At 44.6% G+C, this 20,039-nt stretch overlaps 1 protein-coding gene across 1 annotated transcript in view; it reads left to right on the forward strand.

Annotated features, from left to right (window-relative positions):
• Positions 1-4,138: 4,138 nt before the first annotated feature.
• The window catches only part of EPB41 (erythrocyte membrane protein band 4.1), a 161,983-nt gene continuing 146,082 nt past the window's right edge, over positions 4,139-20,039 (forward strand). Inside the window, exon 1 of the mRNA XM_061596215.1 lies at positions 4,139-4,290. The gene's annotated coding sequence lies outside the window, so the exon portion shown is untranslated. The remainder of the gene's footprint in view (positions 4,291-20,039) is intronic.

Below are 20,039 nucleotides of genomic sequence, written 5' to 3' on the forward strand. Positions count from 1 at the left end.
GTGCTGACCCGTTGATCTGCAGCTTGGGGTCATGTGGCATGTGTGTGCAATCTATTACACACGCACGCACTCACACATGCATGCACACAGACAGACACACACACATCTGCTATTTTGTTTGTTTGAGCGGAGTTTGTTTTTTGAATAAGCCTTTTTCTGTGCCCTGTCAGCAGAGCCCCTCACTGGACAGCAATGACTCAGCCGGCTGGAAAATGCATGTACAAAGCTGATAAGTCCAGGGGCTGCCCCGGTAAGCACAACAGTGCCTGGCTTTGCTTTCACATGCACAGCACTGGGTATGTGTACAATGCTCCCAGGTCTGCTTAAAGAGAGTAAATGGGATAAAGTGCCTTTTCCCTAGAGAGTGGAAGCAGTGCAGACCCTTGTGTCTCCTATATAAGGGGAAGGGACCATAGCATGGTGACAGAGCACCTGCTTTGCATGTAGAAGGTCCCAGGTTCAATCTCTGGTATCTCCAAGGAGGACCAGGAAAGGCTCTGGTGAACTGCTGCTAATCAGTGTAGACAGTACTGAACTAGGTGGGCCAACAGTCTGGCTCTGTATGAGACAGCTTCCTCTGTTCCTATTTAAGCCAACCCTTCATTCAGAGCCATGAGGACTAGGACCTTACTTGCTTTTTAGGGAAGGACCTCAGCTCGGTGGCCGAGCACATGCTTTGCATACAGAGGATCCCAGGTTTAATCCCTGGGATTGCCAGTTAAAAGGACCTGGTAGAAGATGGTAGTAAAGACCCCTGCTTGAGGCCTCAGAGAGCTACGGCCAGTCAGAGCAGACGATATTGGCCTTTGCGGATACCATGGACCACAAAAATACAAATAATTGGGTGTTAGAACAAATTAAACCAGAACTATCACTAGAAGCTAAAATAATAAAACTGAGATGATCATACTTTGGACACATAATGAGAAGACATGATTCACTAGAAAAGATAATAATGCTTGGAAAAACAGAAGGAAGTAGAAAAAGAGGAAGGCCAAACAAGAGATGGATTGATTCCATAAAGCAAGCCACAGACCTGAACTTACAAGATCTGAACAGGGTGGTTTATAACAGATGCTATTGGAGGTTGTGATTCATAGGGTCGCCATAAGTCGTAATTGACTTAAAGACACATAAGTGGTACCAGTGAATAACAGAAGACTAAAAGAAAAAAAACAGTGATTTAGCAAACAGAGAATAAATTCAGTAGTGCAAAAGAAATAATCTAGATTCTAGACTTAAATACTTAAGTACAAAGCAAAAAGAAAGTTAATAGACAGTAAAGTTCCAGCTGCTTCTCTGTTTCTTAAGGGGGGGGGGATGCTATCAAATCTCAAAGTAAAGGTCACCCTCCTACAAAGACTCTCCCCTCTTGATTTCTTTCCAGGAAACTTTTCTCGCAAACAACTATTGTACTATGTAGAAAACAACTCTGACAATTCTGATGGTAGGGGTTATTCTGGCTGCAATCCTCTAACACTTTCCTGGGAGTAAATCCCATTGAAGTCAGTGGGACGTACTTCAGACAAGACATGCATAGGATAAGCCCAGAAAATTCAGTGTATTACTAATAAATATGCCCTAAAACACAATGCCTTGTGAGACAGAAATTCTTGTAGATGGGGGAGGGGAGGGGAGAATAGGTCACTTGAGAGGCTGGAGCATTGAGCTGAAAACAACAGAATGAAATTTAACAGGGATAAGTGCAAAGTTCTACACCTAGGAAAAAGAAACCAAATGCACAGTTATAAGATGGGGGATACTTGGCTCAGCAATACTGCATGTGAAGAAGGATCTTGGGATTGTTGTTGATCACAAGCTGAGCATGAGCCAACAGTGTGATGTGACTGCAAAAAGGCAAATGCTATTTTAGGCTGCATTAACAGAAGTATAGTTTCCAAATCGCATGAAGTACTAGTTCCCCTCTATTCGGCACTGGTTAGGCCTCATCTTGAGTACTGCATCCAGTTCTGGACACCACACTTTAAGAAGGATGCAGATAAACTGGAACAGGTTCAGAGGAGGGCAACAAAGATGATCAGGGGACTGGGAAAAAAGGCCTGTGAAGACAGACTGAAAGAACTGGGCATGTTTAGCCTTGAGAAGAGAAGACTGAGGGGAGATATGATAGCACTCTTCAAGTACTTGAAAGGTTGCCACACAGAGGAGGGCCAGGATCTCTTCTCAATCATCCCAGAGTGCAGGACACGGAATAATGGGCTCAAGTTGCAGGAAGCCAGATTTCAAATGAACATCAGGAAAAACTTCCTGTTAGAGTGGTATGACAATGGAACCAATGGCGGGATGAGGCTGCCCCTACAGGACCAGGTCCGTAGCCTTGGGGTCATTCTTGATTCCAAGCTGTCCATGGAGGCTCAGATTTCGGCCGTGAGCTGGGCAGCTTGGTATCGGTTATACCTTATATGTAGGCTACAACCCTACCTCCCTGTTCAACAGCTCCCACTCGTAATACATGCCCTGGTCACCTCTCGATTGGACTACTGTAATGCGCTCTACGTGGGGTTACCCTTGAAAACGACCCGGAAATTGCAACTTATACAGAATGCAGCGGCGCGCTTACTTACCAACAGCCGCCGCCGTGATCCCATTACGCCGGTGTTATTTGATCTACACTGGCTGCCGGTTGTTTTCCGGGCCCGATTCAAGGTGTTGGTATTAGCCTTTAAAACCCTGTACGGTTTCGGCCCAGTTTACCTGAAAGAGCGCCTCCACCGCCACCAATTATGCCGCCCGACCAGATCAGCCACGCAAGGCCTTCTCTCAATCCCACCAACCAAAACAGCTAGGTTGGTGGGTACTAGGGAGAGGGCTTTTTCTGTGGTGGCCCCCACTCTCTGGAACTCCCTCCCGTTTGATCTCCGACATGCCCCTTCCCTGGATGTATTCCGCAAGGCCCTGAAGACGTGGCTATTTCAACAGGCCTTTGAGATCTTTGGGATGGGTTAATCTCCATTATTTTGTCATCTATTATATGCTGTATATGTAAATGTTTTTATAAATGTACTGATGACTGTCCAGTATTTTATTTATTGAGATTAATGTGACTGCATTTGATACTATTGTATTTTATCCCATTTTAATGTACGTCGCCTAGAGTGGCTATCTGCCAGATAGGCGACACACAAATTAAATATTATTATTATTATTATTATTATTATTATTATTATGACCTAGAGAAGTGGTGAGCTCTCCAACACTGGAGGCATTCAAGAGGCAGCTGGACAGCCGCCTGTCAGGTATGCTTTAAGTTGGATTCCTGCTTTGAGCAGAGGGTTAGACTTGGACTTGATGGCCTTATAGGTCTCTTCCAACTCGAATCTGTGGTATCTTGAAACATTTCAGTGGATGACACAAAGCTATCACGTAAAAAAATATGTGTGTGCAATGGCTAAAGCCATAAACAAGGAACTTTAGGTTTGAATTTCAGTGATGGAACTTGTTCAGTAGCAGTATTGAAGAAACTGCAGATGGTTCTGTGATGGGTCGTGATGTAATGTCAGCACCAGGCAATAACCTTCATTACATCACAGCCCCTCCTAGCCAATCAGAATGTGGAATAAGGGTTTTTCTTTTTTTAAAAAAAAATCAGTTATAGTAGGTGTTGCTGGAGGTAGAGTAAATGAATAACCTGTTCGTGACTTTGCACTTACTTTTATATTTATTTATTGCATTTATATCCCACCTTTTCTCCAAAGAGTTCAAGGTGGCGTACATGGTTCTCCTCCTCCTCATTTAATCCCCACAACCACCCTGTGATGTAGATTAGGCTGAGAGGCAGTGACTAGCGCAAGGGCACCCAGTGAACTTCATGGCTGAGTGGGGATTCGAACCCTTCTCTCTCAGGTCCTAGTCCCACACTCTAACCGCTATACCACACTGTGTTAACCCTATTTCACCTTTAAGAAAAAAAACTTCTTTTTGCATGCGTTATCCCTATTTCACCCTTAAGGGCGGGGGACCCTTCCTCGTCCTCTTTGCCTTAGACCTCGCACAGCTTCACCTGGCAGCAGCCTCCACCCATTGGAGCCGCTAGCTCTGGGAGCGCTGTCCCTTAGGGAAATGATAGGCGGGACAGCCAGCCAGTGATCGCTGCGAACGCGGGACTGGAGGCGTGGCCGGATCGGGGGAGTGACGTCAGAAAAGGCAGGTCTCCCGCTGGTGCAGGTGGAAAGGGCTCTGGAGCGGCTAGCAGAGATCGAGCGGCTTCTCCTTAAGGATGAGGACTTTTTAACCTTGCCCTGGCCTGTTTTGCAAAAGGGACCAGCTCAGGTAAAGCCAGATCAGGGAAGGGAAGGGAAGGGGGAGAGTTGATGGGAGGGCAGGTGGAGTTACGGGGAAGCTTAAAACACCCCACGAAGGAAGGGAGACAGCAATTCAGAAAAAGAAGCAGCTAGTCCCTTGAGTGCCCAGGTCGTTGGGGAGGAGGAGGAGGAAGGCTCCAAGACGCCAGTCGATTATAACTTCCAAGCCATCGCAGCAGAATCAGGAAGGAGATAGGCTCTCTCTCTCGCTTCCCAGGTCGGCTTGGGAAAAAAAAGGAGGGGGGGAGAGAGAAGAGCACCGCTTGCAGATGAAACGATCGAGGTTGTTCTTTATAATTGGTCGATTCTCTAATCTACCTGTACCAGCACCCCGCTCCCACTTTCTTTCTCTTAAAGAGGACAAATGTGGGTGGTGAGGGGTGTTATTGGGGGGGGTAATGGGAGGAGGGGTGTGAAGACGTCACTTCTGGCGCTCCCCTAAAACCTGCCGAGATTCTTTTGGCTCTTCGCATGACTTTGCACATCTTTCGGTGGCCGTGACGTTTTCTTGTTGCCATTACTCAGCAGAGTGAGCCCAGGCTGGGGAGAACACGCCGGCTTGCAAACTTCCTTGTCTAAGCGGCGGCGGCAACAACTCAGGCCGGCTCCTGGTTTTGCGCTCTCTCTCTCTCTCTCTCTCTCTCTCTCTCTCTCTCTCTCTCTGTATACACGTTGCAAACTCATCTGAAGAAGACTTTCCTGCTTGCCCAAACTTTTAAGGGCGAGGGGGGCACCTGTTTGGCTTTAGAGGCAATCTCTGCAGTATGCCCCGCCTCTCTGATCTACCACTTCTTACCTCTTCTTTAGCCCTGTTTTTCCCCCCAAGGTGGATCTGTTGCCTTTAAAAAGGGGGTGGGAGAGGGGGAGAGCCTTGTAACGCTTCAGTCCCTGCAATGTAGGGTAGGTGCTTTGCCTAAGGATTTTCCTGGCCCAGGAAGAGGCAGAGATCAGCAGATTCCAGGCATAGAAGGATGACTGTGCCAGGGAAGCACTGCAGAATTTCTCTCTCCTCTCACTGGAGAATGTCCATGCTGTGGCTTGCATGCTGGTGCCAGCCAAGCTTCACACGTTGCCCTGGAATTCCAGGCTCCACAACCAGGGCAGAGGGCAAAGGAACCTCTCCAGGAGACAAAACACACACACAAAGTTCGGGTGGCACTGGTTAGTTTTGACTAGCTTTTCTGATCGTGTGCTGATAGGGGTGGATGTTAACCTTGGGGACTGTTTGGAACAGTGAGGGAAGCAGTTCTGCACACAGCGATGGGCTGGTAACCACTGGGACTGGTGGGGCGGAAGGCAGGGAGCCCGACAGTACATGGAGCCAGAGCCAGTGACAGGCAGAGTCGACTGAAGCTAGTTTTGTCTCCATCCTCCTCCTCCCTGCTGAATTCTACCAGGACAATACTGAGACTCCAGAAGGGGAAGCTGACAGCCAAGACTGTCTGTAAGCAAGGAGGCAGGCAGATGGGGGCTGGCTGGGGGCTGACCGAGGTTGGTGGGGCAGTGCCCCGTTCACCCTAATGGATAAGCCTCAACTGGTTTTGCCAGGGGGATTTGTGGCTAATGGGCATCCAGTGGCTGTGATGGGTGGAAGGGCTGCTTTCCCCTTCCTTCAAAAAACAGTTGGGCAGCAGCAAAATGTACTAGAAGTAAGAGTAAGAGACTGCAGTGTTGGGCTACAATCCTAACCCTGCTTACCAGGGAGTAGGGATGGGTGAATCTGTCAATCTCGGTCTCTAATTTTTCCAAGCTTAAATTGAGTTCTCCACATTTCCATATTGGTTTGTGATTAGAACAAAAAACAAACAAACATGAAAATCCAGCATTTTAGTGAGAATCTGTAATTTTGCCTTATATGCACATTTTTGCAAAGCAGTTTCCCCTAATATGCATTTTTGCATGCTATTTTCACCAGTGTATACCCTTTTATGCACGTGTTGCCCTATATATATATATATATACTGTTTATTACGGTCGAAGACCAATACAAGAGGAAAACATACAAAAGTAGAAAACACTGGGGTGGAGAATAGGCTAATTCAAACATATACCATGATTCATACAGTAAAATTCATTAAAAAAATTTAAAACAACTTAAAAATCTAAAAAATTAAGAATTTAAAATTAATTGTATAGTTTATCATTTGTTTTCTACAGGCAATAGCCGCCACACAATATTTTGCTACTTTCTTAGTAACATCTGGTTGTTTATCAGCAAGAAGATAATCCACGTAAAAAACTTCATTTCTGCCCAGTATAGATCGTAAGATAGGGGATATTACTTGCGATCTAAGATCTCGTTAAAAGGGACAGTGCAAAAGAACATGTGACACCGTTTCTACCATTCCTTCTCCACATGGACACTTTCTGTCATTGTATGGGATTTTCTTAAATCTTCCTTCAAGAAGAGCTGACGGGAGGATGTTAAACCTAGCCAGTGTAAAAGCTTTACGATATTTAGCTATTGTAAGTTCTGTTAGATATCGCATGGGCATATAAGGGTTTGAATTGTACTTCTGCTTAGTTACAAGCATTAGATGTTGCTGATAGTCTACGTCTTTAAGACGGAGCAGAATGTTCGATTTAGCTTTTATATAGCCCATTTCTAGTATTACTGGGATAGAGAACCCTAATTTAGTAATTTTATCTAGTAACATTCTCTTCCAGGTAGATTGGAAGTTGTCTAATAGAATATAGGGCGCCAGTCCTAACGGGTTAAATAATATTTTTAACCAGGCACATATTCTGTAACTCCATATTCGAAATTCAATTGAGGGCAATCCTACTTCTAATCTTAAAATAAAACTATGTATGCACGAAGGCACTGCAAATATGGTTCTTAGGAAACTATTTTGGACAGCCTCCAGCGGAGTATAATTTTCACAAGTACTGACCTGGATCCCACACGTGTTGCCCTAGTGTATACCTTTTGGTACATGCGACTTGGCTGAAGAACCGCATTGCAGAATTCAAAAAAGTGTGAATCATGAAGGGTGGTTTTATTCCGGTTTGTGAATTGTTTCAGAATGCAAATTTGGTAGGTTTGCCTGGAAAAGTAATCTAATTTCTCTCCCATCCTGACTTGGGAGTAATACCCATTGAATTCAATAGGACTTGCTTCTGAATAGACGTGGTTAGGATTGTGCTGTTAGTCTGTCATGGCAAAGGAACACAAAAGAGTCCGCTGCCACTTTAAAAGATTAACAGATTTATTGGGGCATAAACTTTATCAGATGTATGGAAAGTATCCATGGCTAGCAGGTACATGGACACACCCACCTGGGTAGATGGTTATATGGCATGTAACACCAAAGATGGTATCTTGGGCCCCATCTACACTATACTACACAGAGTGGTTTAATCATCCCTCTCTCTTCCCAGGGAACTCTGGGAATTGTAACTGGGAGGAGAATAGGGATCTCCTAACAACTCCCAGCACCCTCAACAAACTAGAGTTCCCAGGATTCTTTGGGGGAAGCCATGACTATTTAAAGTGGTATGATATTGCTTTAAATGTATATTGGTGGTGTGGCCTTGCATAGTGACAAGCCCAGATCTTGGGAATCAGCACCCAGGATTTGTTTGAGCTATGCACAAGGACTTTAGATACCAGGGCAGAAGAAGGTTGCACATGGTTCAGCTAACAACCAGGTTACTGAATGGATTCACATCATTCATAATAGCTACATTTAAGTGCTGTAACAGGAGATATTGATGGCTGATATTGTATCCCTCTAAAATGTGCATAGTCTGCTTATTCATGTATGACATCCACATCAATATCTTGAGTGCATATAGTAATTATGCTGTACACCATTTAGGTCAGTAGTCTTCAACTTTTTAGAACAGGGAACATCTTTAGCTCTGCCATGGGACCCACATTTATTTATTTTACTAACTATTCTCATTTTTCTTTTTGTGTTTTTGTTCAGTTGAAGGTTAGCAATTTAGGTTGTGATATATTTTGGGGATACCTGCTCTTCCTTCTTATCTCTCTCTGATATTATATCCTCTGTTAGTTGTATTTCCAAGATGGTAATTTGATTTTGTATGGCGTATATGTAGTATTTTAACAAGGTTTTGTTTTTGTTTCTTTTCCGTATTCAAGTTTATACTAGTAGCAAATTTTGGGAGATGGATTTGACTTACTAGGATTTGACTTACTAGTCTGCAGAATTTTATTTATTTTGAATGGTATTTTATTTATGCTGCCTAATTAAAAAATATTCTCTAGGTTAGGAGTGGGGAATCTATGGCCCTCTATATGTTGCTGGACTATAACTATAATGGCCACAGGTTCCCCCACCCTGCTCTAGATAACGACGCAAGTAAGATCAACACAATTAAAACCTGTACAGCAATTCAATAAAACCACAAATCGATAAAACCACTCCTGCAGTAGAACAGCCATAAAATCTAGCCATAAAATCCAACAGACTTTCACCTGTCATTGAAAAGAAATGGAAGCAGATAAATCAGTCCTGATGGGGGTCAGCCATGCAGTAGGATGGGTGAAGCAACTTGCTGAGGTTGCCCCCAGAAGGCAGTGGGATAGCTGAAGGCAGAAATAGTCTGAATCCTGCTGCAAAAAGTTTTGAAAGTGTCAGTCCTAGAGTGGGTGCCTTTTCAGGTAGCAGAATGTCTTGGCCCGAAACTGCTCCTGATGTAGCGGAGGCAGAAGCAGTTGTGACAAATGGTTCTTCGTTCACATACTGTTATTGTGCTTTGTATACTGTTCTGTGCTGTGTTCTTTAGGCCACAGAAACTAGCTTGCCTGACCACACCCAGCCCTGTGGGATGGATTTATGAGGGATGGGCACTGGGAATTTCTTAGTGAAGGCACTGCATTGGCTGCCTCTTAGTTTCCAGGCTCAATTCACAGTGCTGGTGAGGAGCATCTCAAGAAAATGCATGTCTTGCAAAGATGCATCGTTTTGCCGAAGCTTTTCCTGACCTGTGAGATCAGACCCTGTTCTTATTTGTTTGACTTCCCCATATCCCTGTTTTATGTGTTTTATGTGTTTTATATGCTTCTCTTTTACTTGTTTTATGTTGTGCTTGATTGTTTTTATATTGCTTAGAAATTTTTAAAATATTAAGTGGTTTACAAATGCTTAATAAAAAATACCTAACCAAAAAAGGCTTGCTGCAAAATTCATTTTGCATGCACTCTGTTCCTTCCTCATTTCCCCCGCTCTGAAATCCCTTGTGTTAAGCCGCAAGCGTCTTGCAAGGCCAGGGTAATTGATCTGAGGTCATGTTCAGAATAAAGAGTGACTTCACTTTAAGGCAGGCTCGGGCAGATTCCAGGGTTACAGGATCTAGCCTGTTGTTTTTGTTATTGGAACTACAAGGTTGGCCAACCAGAGCCAAAACTGCAAAAGACACCTGGAATTAAGGAAAAAGGTACCTCTGATACTAAGGTTAAGAGTTTGTTTTTAGTGTCAGAACGGTGCTCATAGTCCTTTCGCACACAATCCATTCCTGATCCCTACCCCTATTATGACTCCATTTTAGAGGAGGAAAGCTTTTATAATGTTGATGTTAAACAGTTGGGAATTGGGGCTCCTCCAGAGGTCCTTTTTATTGTGCATGCCTGACAATTTGTGCTCATGATGGTCCCTGGGAAGCCAGACAAGATCCTGCTTTCAATACTATTCGTGCCTACAGCAGTTGTAGAACAGTCATTTCTCATCAGTGCATATCCTGCAAATTGCTGCTGAAATCTTGTATCTTTTTCATACCACAAACGTCCTGTGTTTTTTGTTTCCCCCCCACATTGGGCTGCCTTTGGGAGGAAGGGCAGGATATAAATTTAATAATAGATAAATAAATAAAACTTTGGTTGGACTTGACCTTCACTGGACAGCAATACTGTGGTAGCTTTGGGGGAGCATTGTAGAACAACTAATGAAATGGAAATGGACTGCCTTCAAGTCGATTCCGACTTATGGTGACCCTATGAATAGGGTTTTCATGGTAAGCGGTATTCAGAGGTGGTTTTACCATTGCCTTCCTCTGAGGCTGAGAGGCAGTGACTGGCCCAAGGTCACTCAGTGAGCTTTGTGGCTGTGTGGGGATTCGAAGCCTGGTCTCCCAGGTTGTAGTCCAGCACCTTAACCACTACACCACACTGGCAACTAATAAAGCAGAATAAATCCACAGTGAATTAACTATTATTGTGTCAAGGACATATTGCAGAATATAATGGCAACAGAATGCCAGTCTGGAAGGCCCCTTAGAAACCCTTGTCTTATCTACTGGAAATTCAAATCGCTTGAAGATCTAGCAGGAGATACCTTCTGCCCATCCCTGCTTCAAGAAATGCTCTTTTAATTTCATTGCATCCTATTGATTCCTACAGCATTTGCCAACCCTGACTCTTTATCCCAGCTGCAGATTTTGAAAGGTTCTGAGCGGTGAATCATGAAAATCTTTGTTCCAATCATGCCTCCCTCCCACGAACTCGTTAAGTGACCTTAGGCAAGCTGCTTCTCTCAGCTACCTCCTCTCCTGCAACACATCGTATTATGTTGGCCTACCTTGCAGGGTTGTGGGAAGGATTACATACATGTGAAGCACTTAAGGACTAGAATAAAAATGCAATTATTACGCACACTCTTCATTGTATGAAATAAAAACACAGTATATCAGCTAGTCTTTAAGATGTCACGAGACTCATGTCATGTGTGTGTGCTTGCATGCATTTGCTGCAACAGATTAATATGGCTAGCTGTCTGGAATTTGTCGCCATGAGTGCTTGATGCCTTCCAGGTCTTGCTTTCAGAGCTGTTACAATGGTAGGAAAATGCATCAACAGTGCTTCCCTAGGAGGAGCAGGATAGTTGGTGTATATAGGTGGCTTGTTGTGTGTTGGGACTCCTGTTGTGTCGCCTTGGTTGGCAGTGTGTGTATGCATGCACCTCATTTGCTGCTCCTGCCTTTCCAATGTAACTGGGATGTGACGGAAGGCATTATGGTGTCTGGCATCAGTGGGGTTAAAAGGGGGGACGATCTTGCCTTGGAGCAAATGGCCACTATTCTGATCTTCTAGTTTTTCCAGTGCTGGAATTCTGTGGTGCTTTTGCTGCCTTCAACAATTTGGAAGGCTTTCTCTAGCCTCCACCTTCTCTCATCACCCTAGCATGTATCACAGCGCTGCTCTGAGGATAACAGGTAGGGATGTCTGTGTGTATGAAGAGCCTCCTCTGAGGATAAACAGCAGAGGGGTGTGTGGGTGTGTGGGTGTGAGCGAGAGCAAGAGAGCGCAGAGCTATGTGCATCACTTTGAGCTTTTTGGATGAAAAGTGGGCTGTGAATGTAATAAATGCATAGTTCCAGTCTTCCAGCCTCTTGATCCAAAGTAATTCAGTAAAATCAGTGGCTCTAGCCCTGATTAAACAGCTTTGCATTTGAGGTCTTTCATTATATCTAAGAAGCAGCGGTTGCTAATATGTTGTGAACTAACCGGTGTTCACAATGGCCCTTATAGGGCTGGCGCAGGCTGGCCATGTGCCCTGCTTTTGCAGAGGACAGTCCTTTTATTTGAAGAGTTATCCAGTTAAAAGTATCCCTAGAAAAGCATACAGGTGCCTTGAAGTTGCTAATCAACCCTTAGGGCAGCAGACTGAACAGGCATGCAGGTCATCAACGCCAGTCCTCTCCAATGTGATGAGATGCATTTTTCCCCCTGTTTTTGAAGGGCAGTAATGCAATGGTAAAGCATCTGCTTTGCATGCAGAAGGTCCCAGGTCCAACTGCCCTGCATTTCCAAGTAGGACTGGGAATGTCCCCTGTTTGAAACCCTGGGGAGCCGCTACCAGTCAGTGTCAACAATACGGAGCAAGGTGGAGCAACAGTCTGACTCGGTGTAAGACAGCTTCCGATGTTTTAATTTGGTTCATAGCAATTATTTCTAAAACTTGGTGAATGTGAAAGCAAATGAATGTTGCAGAGCATCATTTCCTGTACCCTTTTTGTGTGTTGACCGCATGTTCTGTTCTGCTTTAAATTCCTGCTGCTTCTCTGACCTCTTGGCTGGGCAGATCTAAATGTGGCTCCATTTTAATACCTTCCCCATGCTGCTTATTCATATGCAGATAGGCCTGCTCTTTATTACCATGGACTGCCTTTCTTTTCTCCCTGTGCACCTGTGTGGCCTGCTTCTAAGCCAGAGAGGAAAAGAGAATAGGCCTATTGGGACAAGGCATGGGTGGAGGCGCTCTGTTGATTAAACCTCCAGAAACTGCCTCCTCTGTCGGAGGCAGCGTGCTTCTGAATGCCAGTGGCTGGAAACTGCGGGAGGGGTGTGTCCTGTTGTGCTCAGGTCCTGCTCATGGACTTTCATCCAGTTGGCCACTCTAAGAACAGGACAAGGGGTAGTAGGGCAACCTGTGGGGAGGGGGGAGGTATGGCAATCTGTGTGTGGGGGGGTGGAGTTGGCGCGCGGAGCCCTTAGTGGACACATAAAAAGGCGTCTTGCAGCACTCTAAAGATTTAACAGATTTACAGCGGTAGAAGCTTTCATGGCCTAGAGCCCACTGCACCAGATATGTGAAGTGTATTTCCAGTTGACAGATGTTGGTGATGTATCCATACAGCAGGCTTTGCCAATGGGGTGCCCTCTAGACGTTTTGGACTACAATACCCATCAGTCCAAGCCAACATAGCGAAGTCATTCTTGTCAAGTGGACATCCAGATGCTGCTTAAATTCTTCCAGCGAAGATATTTATGATGGCAAGTATTAGCGCTCACAAGACAAAAATGTTTTCTTGGAGAAGCGTATAGGGCAAGAAGATGAGGGGTTTCTTTTGAGACTAGACTACTGCAGTGCACTGTATGTGGGGCTGCCTTTGAAGACTTCAGAAACTTTAGCTAATGCTATGAGATTTCTGATTGGGACCAGTTGGTGGAAACACCTCTCTGATGCAGAGTGGCATAGTAGTTGAGTGGCATAGGAATCAACCTGAATTAATTATCAGAGCAGTATGACTCCCTAAAACATGATTCTGCAGACCTTTTCGCGCAACCAGCTGGTTGCTTTTTCTTGTGGATGGTAGACTTGCATCCTGTGGTGAGCTGTCTCATATGTGCCTCCCATCTCATGCAGGCATGGGTTTTCAACACTTTAGTCATTGCCATTGTTGCCCATGCAAGGCCAACCCTACATTTGATGGTGGGTGAGGCATGTCTTGCTTGACAGCAGGGAGTTGCTATCTATTTGCTTTTCAAAGTGCTCAAATGGTTCTGAAGCTTTGGAGCGAAAAAGAGAAATTAATGGGACAAACAAAACTCACTATCTGTCTTGGTTTCCCATCAATTAAAATACATGGATATTGTATCATGAAGACATAATCATCATTCTGTTTCCAGTGTTCAGGCAGTGAGTGCTGTTGCTTATGTAACCAAAACAGCACTATCCACATACAAGAAGAAGGAGACTATGGGGTTGGGGGAACCCCAAGGGTGGCAAACTTCTTCTTCTTTTTAAATTAGAAGAAGAAAACCTAAGTTTGGGGGTGGGGGAGAGAACCACAAAACAGCCAGGTCAGTACTGAACATGCAGAATGTTGGCTGACCGACCGGGGGCAGGGCAGGGCAGGGCAGGGCAGAGCAGCTTGGAAAAGTTACTTTTTTGAACTACAACTCCCATCAGCCTCAGCCAGCATGGCCACTGGATTGGGCTGATGGGAGTTGTAGTTCAAAAAAGTAACTTTTCCAAGCTCTGAAAACAAGTGGTATCCTGAGCGGTCAACACTCCATACTGCAATATTTTGTTGTAGGTGGGCCGCAGTTCACAAAGGCTTATGCCACAATTAAATTTATTAGGGTTGTATCCAATGCCAGTCCTATTCAGAGTAGACCCATTGAAATTAAGACATACATGGCTAACTTGGGTCCATTGATTTCAATGGGTCTACTCTGAGTAGGACTTAGTTGGTGACAACTTAGTCTTTAAGGTGCCACAAGACTCTTTGTTGTGTTTGCTGCAAAAAATTAACTTGGCTACACTTGCGAAAATTATTCATATGCAAGCCCTTCAGAGCACCTGTTTGAGTGTTGAAAGCTAGGGTTGTCAGTGGATGAAAGGCATGTTAGTCTGTTAATCATGTGATTTTTATGTGCAGGAATGACTTGCCTAAGGCTCCCTACTGAGTTCAGGCAAGGGTGAGGTTTGAACCAGGGACTCCTTATTTTATGGCATTGTCCTTCTTAGGGACTACACCGCTCTGGGATCAATGAAATAAGCATATAGGGCTGCCCACAATTTATTTCTTGAATTTATTTCCTTCCCTTCCTCCCAGTAGGACCCCAGGGTGGGAAACAAAAGCACTGAAAACACTCTAAAACATCATAAGAACAGCCTATATTGCAACAAAACATCCTTAGAAACATATTAAAACAAAACGTCTTTAAAAAGATTTTTTAAAAAAAGGTTTTTGTTTTGTTATATGCCTTCAAGTCAATTACGAGTTATGGCAACGCTATGAATCTTTTTGGGTATATTCATAGAGTTTTCATGGTAAGAGGTATTCAGAGGTGGTTTACCATTGCCTTCCTCTCCCATCCAAGTACTACTAACCAATAAAAACATATTAAAAAGCAATTCTGACCCAGACCGGGATAGGTAGATAGGATTGCTTAAAAAGCCTGAATATGGGCTGCAACATTTAACTGATTGGCTAGGCTAATCTGTTACATATTTTAATAGACTATAAAGTTGCCCTTGATGGATCAGGCAGCAGTTTTTTTTCTAATGCAAGTGCCTACAAAAAAAATCTAGATGACTAAGCACAATATAGGACAGCGGTGGAGAACCTTTGTCCCTCTAGATGTTGTTGGACTACAGTGCCCATTGCCCCTGAGCATTGGCAGTGCTGACTGGGGCTGATGGGAGTCGGAGTTTGGCAATTCCCCACCCTTGATCTAGACAAAGTCACTCTCTGCCAGGGATGTAGTCATGAAGGAGAGTCATAGATCTGTTACTTTTTTGGAGGGGAGCAGGGTCCCAGCCAGGTCCCTATGTATGAGCCAGTCAGCATGAAAAGGGAACTGTGTTAGCCACTGAGAAGAATCCTTTTCCTTTCGTGCTGATTGGAGCCATTCAGAGTGAAAGAAGATGAGTCAGCCTCTGAGAAGACTCTTCTCAGCAGCAAACTCTTGCCTTTCATGTTGACTGGCTCCTAGGGACATCTGTTGCAGTGGAGTATGAACTCACAAGATGACATGGAGAGCAAGGGAGACAAGGGAAAGTGGAAAAGGGGGCATGGCTGTAACTGTCATGAAGGGACCTTGCACTTCTGAATATGCCACTGTGCTACTGCTCTCTACTTTCTTGTGTTTGTGAGGGGATTCTTCTTTAAGGGTGATGCCTGCTACAACATGAATCACCTTCAAAAATATCCTTTTTGCTTCAGGAGAATTGTTTTTATCATATGCAATTTTAATTGATAGGTTTCGCCACATGAGTTTTACTTGAATAAGATGTCTTTGATCAGGTGGTTACCCTAGGCTTCTAGGGCATAGGATAAATAACATTTCCAAGAGAGTTTCAGAATAAACAAGGGGAGAAAGAAGCTATCTGAGTCTGTTTCAGCTAGACTTAGCTTTCAGCTGAAAAAGGCATCTTTTCTGTAAGATTTCTGAAGCCTCTGGTTTGGCTCAGAAAGTGCTACTAGGGTAATATCCTACAATGAGCCACTTCGGAAAGAGTCCAGCTAGACACATCAATTGTGTACAAACTGTGGTGTGGCCGGTTGCCAAAGCACAAGGGGTGACAGAGGAGGGCAGTGAGCATGCTTTTCTTAGATGCAGTCTTAATTGATGGAACAGAAACACAGACAAACAAACAGCCTGTTCTTTGTTATATTGTTGCTGTTCTCTGAAAATGGACTAATGCTCATTTTTTGTATGCCTAAATATATTTTTATTTTATTTTTGGTTGTATTGTTCGATCACTTGTGTGTTTTGCTGCTCCAAGCTCCTTTTGGGATGAAGGGTGGGACATAAACTTAAATAAATGAGAATCATACATGGGAAGGGCCATAGCTCAGTGGCAGTGATCTGCTTTGTATGCAGAAGGTTCCAGGTTCACTCTCTGGCATCTGTAGGTAGGCCTGGGAGAGGGCTTCTGCCAGTCAGTGTAGACAATACTGAGCTAGATGGACCATTGGTCTGATTCGGTATATATGTGTTGGGCCTCAGCTCCTCCGCGGGGGCCAGGAAGGGGGAAGGCATGAGTTTCAGGGTCCCCAGCTGTCAGAAGGAGCGGTAGATCCAGGAGTTGTTGAGTCTCCGCAGGATAGGGGATGTGGGAGTGAGTTGGAGCCAGGGTCAGTTCCCACGGATGGTGCTCTCTCTGAAGAAGAGCGTGCCCCACCCCCAGACCAAGACGAGGAGCCATTGGAAGTTGCTCCGGAGGGCGCGCTCCCTCCCCCTCTGCCTAGCAGTTCTCGGGAGGCGCCAAGAGAGCAACCTCCCCCTGACATCGAGCCTGTTGCCGAGGCCCTTTCGGACGAGCCATTGGACGCCCACCCCCCGTCACCCCGTGCTCGTCGTCGCGAGAAACGGACTGGGCAGAGGCAGGACTTGAGAAGGAGTCAGAGATTAAGATCAAGGACTTTCCCTACTTAAACCTGCTGCTCCAGGGGAGGAGCTGCTAACTTTCTTTATACGTCGCAGAGCATGTCTAGAGTGCAGCTAGGGAATTCTAGTGAGTTAGTTTAGTGCTCTCTATGAAACGTACTGCTTTTGATGTATCCATTACTCTAATAAAACAAGAATTAATTACACCTGCGTCTCAGACTTGTGGATCCCACTCTGAATGGGACAATATGTAAATGTACTGCCTTCAAGTCGATTCTGACTTATGGCAACCTTATGAAGAGGGTTTTCATGAGGCTGAGAGGCAGTGACTGGCCCAAGGTCACCCAGCTTCATGGCTATATGGGGATTCGAACCCTGGTCTCCCAGGTTGTAGTCCAACACCTTAACCACTACACCACACTGGCTCTCTACTCTGTATATAAGTTAAGAAAATAAAAAGTAAGAGCCTGCTGGACCAGGCCGGTGGTCCATCTAGTTCAGCATCCTATTCTCACAGTGGCCAAACAGATTCCCATGGGAAGCCTGCAAGCAGAATCTGACTGCAACAGCATCTCTCCCCACGGGAGGTTCCCCAGCAATTGGTATTCAGAAGCATGCCGCCTCCAACAGTGGAGGCAAAGCACAGCCATCATGGCCAGTAGCCATTCATAGTCTTCTCCTCCATGTATTTGTCTCATCCTCTTTTAAAGCCATCCAAGTTGGCGGCTATCACTGCCTCTTGTAGAAGCGAATTCCATAGTTTTAACGGTACACTGTGTGAAGACGCCCCCCTTTTTTTTATCTGTCCTGAGTCTTCCAACATTCAGCTTCATTGCATAGCCCTGAGTTCTAGTATTGTTACGAGAGGCAGGGAAATGTACCTCTATCCATGCCATGCATAATTTTATACACCTCTGTTGTATTGCTTCTTACTTGCCTATGTTCCTAAAACAATAGGTAATTGTGTTTCGTATGCTCATCAGTGGAACAAAATGTTGGAGTGTTGTGGAATGCTCCTGTCCAGTGTCCCAGGCAGCTAGCCATACCATCTTTCAGGATACTCCATTCTATTCCTTGTCTCCCTGGTTCTCCACACACACTCCATAGACACTTGGTATTCTGTGGCCACTGAACATGCTCTGTCCTCGCTGGATTATCTTGAGGTTGATTTTCCCTAAATATTTTTTCCTTTTCTTCTGCAAATGTGGGTGTTTGCCTGAGCATTCTGAGACCTCCCTCTTGTTTCTCCATAGCCCTCTTTGGGCCACATAGCCATCCTAACTCAGCACCTGAGTGCACCGTTGGTGTATATGTATGATATCATTTTGGTTTGCTAGGCCCTACTGACTAGGGTGATAGGCATTATTGAAGTTGCAAGCAGGGCTGTGGAGTCGGTATGCTAAACCTTCGACTCAGACTCCGACTCCTTTATTTTTCTACTGTCCGACTCCGATTCCTTCATAAATGGCAAATGTATATTAACTAGTAATAACAAATTTACTGTAGTAAAATTGTAGCACAAGGCATTTCATCACCACCACGTGAATCATCAGGCTAGATTGATAGAACATAAAATATATTTATTTGATTAAAATTTCTGAACAAGAAAACTTTCCTAAATTCATATGAAAGTTTTTATTTGAAGCCGGAGTCCGAGTCTGTACATTTCTTCCAACTCCACCCAAAATTACTTCCGACTCCATGACTCCAACTCCACAGCCCTGGTTGCAAGTGCTCATTAGTGTCTCCTATACAGTATTAATGAGAACAGCTGCTATATAAAAAGTTGCTAAGGACCAAATGACCCATTAAAGTTGTTCATGTTTTTTAAGTGTGCTTAAGCTGACCAATTTTATTTAGAAGGAACAGCAACAGCGTGGGGCCCCCAATCCAGAACATGCTTCCGATCCTGGGCAACAAGGATGATCAGGGGACTGGAATCAAAGCCCTATGAGGAGAGACTGCAAAAACTGGGCATGTTTAGCCTTGAGAAAAGAAGACTGAGGGGAGATATGATAGCATTCTTCAAGTACTTAAAAAGGTTGTGATACAGAGGAGGGCCAGGATTTCTTCTTGATCATCCCAGAGTGTAGGACATGGAATAATGGGTTCTGGTTACAGGAAGCCAGATTTCAACTGAACATTAGGAAAAACATCCTAATTGTTACAGCAGTACAACAGTTACCTATAGAGATGGTGGGCTCTCCAGCACTGGAGGCATTCAAGAAGCAACCGGACAGCCATCTGTCAGGTATGCTTTATGTTGGATCCCTGCACTGAGCATGGGGTTGGGCCTGATGGCCTTATAGGTCCCTTCCAACTCTACTGTTCTATTATTCTATGATCTAGATTCCCCCACTCCCCGGCGCTGCTTTTCCTTCCACACAAAACTGGCCAGCTTTAGCACACTTACAAAAAAAGAGAAAGTAACCTTAAGATAATATGTTGAGCCTTGGCTAAAGACCTGCTGCAGACGCAGTAAGCCCACTTTTTAAGGGCTAAACCACATGGTATGCTTAGTGATTAGTGTGTAGTTTCATCTCTTGTTTTGCCTTTATTTTATTTATCTATTTCAACAGTTTGTATATCACTTAATTCCAATAGTCTCTAAGTGGTGTACAAGTAACTCAATATGATAAAGATAAAAATCACTTAAAACTATAAAACTGGACTTCAGTTAAAATGCCTGTTGGAATAAAAAAAGTCTTAAGGAGGCTCTGGAAGTTCAACAGGGAGGAAACCTGTCTGACCTCAACTGGAAGAGAATTCCATAAAATTGGGCCCACGAAACTGAACACACGACTCCTGGTGAATATGAGCCGTGCATCTGAGTCATGGGGAACCACTGACAGAAATCCCCTGAAGACCTTAGTCACAGGTGTGTGAGAGTTCGTAGTTAGGACCACAGTTGTTTTACTGTTTTGTTTTATGGTATTTATGTTAGAGAGCCACTGTGGCATAGTGGCTAAGGTGCTAGACTATGACCTGGGAGACCAGGGTTCAAATCCCCACACAGCCATGAAGCTCACTGGGTGACCTTGGGCCAGTCATTGCCTCTCAGCCTCAGAGGAAGGCAATGGTAAACCCCCTCTGAATACCGCTTACCATGAAAACCCCTATTCATAGGGTTA

This window comes from Rhineura floridana, chromosome 15, assembly GCF_030035675.1.
Source record: "Rhineura floridana isolate rRhiFlo1 chromosome 15, rRhiFlo1.hap2, whole genome shotgun sequence".
Lineage (NCBI taxonomy): Eukaryota > Metazoa > Chordata > Lepidosauria > Squamata > Rhineuridae > Rhineura > Rhineura floridana.